The 2,222-nt window shown below is 50.2% G+C and overlaps 1 non-coding gene across 1 annotated transcript; it reads left to right on the plus strand.

Annotated features, from left to right (window-relative positions):
- The first annotated feature begins 1,912 nt into the window (after window positions 1–1,912).
- LOC125773131 (5.8S ribosomal RNA) lies at window positions 1,913–2,070 on the plus strand. The gene has a single exon (XR_007419909.1). It is a non-coding gene; the product is annotated as a 5.8S ribosomal RNA (ribosomal RNA).
- Window positions 2,071–2,222: the final 152 nt, after the last annotated feature.

Genomic DNA, 2,222 nt, shown 5'->3' on the forward strand with positions numbered 1-2,222 from the left:
GCAAGCTGAGAATGAGCGATAACAGGTCCGTGATGCCCTTAGATGTTCTGGGCTGCACGCGTGCTACAATGTGGGTCGCAGCGTGTTCTCGCCAATAGGCGCCCCCATTCCGAGAGGAACGGGAAATCACTAAAATGCCCATCTAGTCGGGATTGGGGACTGCAACGGTCCCCATGAACCTGGAATTTCTAGTAAGCACTAGTCATTAGCTAGTGCTGATTACGTCCCTGCCCTTTGTACACACCGCCCGTCGCTACTACCGATGGATTATTTAGTGAGGTTTCTGGAGGCTTACCTTCCGCGGTTCCTTCGTGAGCTGCAGCTGGCATGGCTGAAGTTGACCGAACTTGATGATTTAGAGGAAGTAAAAGTCGTAACAAGGTTTCCGTAGGTGAACCTGCGGAAGGATCATTACTGATGATCGTCCGCGAGTGACCAACCATGGGCTGCCTTCGGTGTAGCTCGGTCGCTCGCTTGCTATGTGTCAGAATTTGTTGAAAGCCAACTCGTTCGTTGTACACTTTGATGGGTGACCATCACTGTGTCTCCGTGCCGAGCTAGATCTCCCCTAGCCGTAAGGCACTTGAACGCCCCTTCGACGACGAGTTGCATGTGTGTGGTATGTGTCAGAATCTGGTGAAGCTTTCTGCATGTGATGTGCCTTGTGTGGATCCGTGGCCATTGCATTGTGTCTGGTGTGTAGGTACCCAGACACTTAGAACGCTTGCGCGGAAAGCAAACTCGATCGTTGTACACTTTGATGGGCAACCATCACTGTGTCTCCGTGCCGTGCTAGATCTCCCCTAGCCGTAAGGCACTTTGAACGCCCCTTCGACGACGAGTTACAAGAGTGTGGTATGTGTCATAATCTGGTGAAGCTTTCTGCATGTGATGTGCCTTGTGTGGATCCGTGGCCATTGCATTGTGTCTGGTGTGTAGGTACCCAGACACTTAAGCAAACTCGATCGTTGTACACTTTGATGGGCGAGCATCACTGTGTATCCGTGCCGTGTAAGAGCTCCCCTGGCCATCAGGCACTTGAAAGGTCCTTCGACGACGAGTTACAATAGTGGTGTGTTAGATACGTCAGATTACGGTGTCTACTAGTGTGCAATACGTATCCGGCTACGGCACGGAACGAACGGGAACTGTGGTGCAGACAAACAAGAGTTAAGCCTATTAGTCATTAACTCTAAGGACGGGGCCATGGGGCGGTACACAAAGGATACGGATGAGCGAGTATGCAGGCCCAATACTCAATAGCTCGATCCGATCCAAGCACATGAGTTGACTGCGGCGCCAGGTTAACCAATGTGCTAGATTCTATTTGGCCAGTAGAATCTTGTGTCTTACGCGATTTGATACCAAGACACCAGAACGAAAGTTAGTTGAAGAGTGATTAAACTCTTATGAAGAATGGTTGTGCAATCACAACTTATGACTTTAACCTATAAAGTGGATATGGACTATCAATTATAACATGGGGCACACACCATGTTCTCGATCCAATCCACGCACACGAGTTGCCTGAGTAGCGACAGGTATACCGATGTGCAATACGTATCCGGCCATAGGCACGGAACGAACAGGAACTGTGGTGCAGACATACAAGGGCCATGGGGCGGTACGCAAAGGATACGGATGAGCGAGTATGCAGGCCCAATACTCAATAGCTCGATCCGATCCAAGCACATGAGTTGACTGCGGCGTCAGGTTAACCGATGTGCTAAGAGAGTTGTTCCTGGGCCTTCAAAGTGACTTCAAAACTATCTTAGCGAATGGTGGCCATGGGCGTAGACATGAGCCACAAGTCACAAGGCCTGGGACTATTGGGTAATAAAGACAACTTAGTCAGAAAGTTAGTCTTTGGACGTACCACCGGGATTGTGTTACATTGGGAACCTTACTATAAAACCCTAGGCAGGGGATCACTCGGCTCATGGATCGATGAAGACCGCAGCTAAATGCGCGTCACAATGTGAACTGCAGGACACATGAACACCGATAAGTTGAACGCATATTGCGCGTCGGACGATTAAACCCGGCCGATGCACACATTCTTGAGTGCCTATCAATTCCTTGATATACAACAAACCAAACTTCAGGGTGGAGCGTGCCACAATAGAACACTATGGCGAGCAGCCCGTCTAGTGTCGTGGGGGAAACACGCTTCCACACTGTGCATAATGGCGTGCTCGGGACCTTTGTTGGGACCGCAGGGC

This window comes from Anopheles funestus (assembly GCF_943734845.2).
Source record: "Anopheles funestus chromosome X unlocalized genomic scaffold, idAnoFuneDA-416_04 X_unloc_22, whole genome shotgun sequence".
NCBI classification, from domain to species: Eukaryota; Metazoa; Arthropoda; class Insecta; order Diptera; family Culicidae; genus Anopheles; species Anopheles funestus.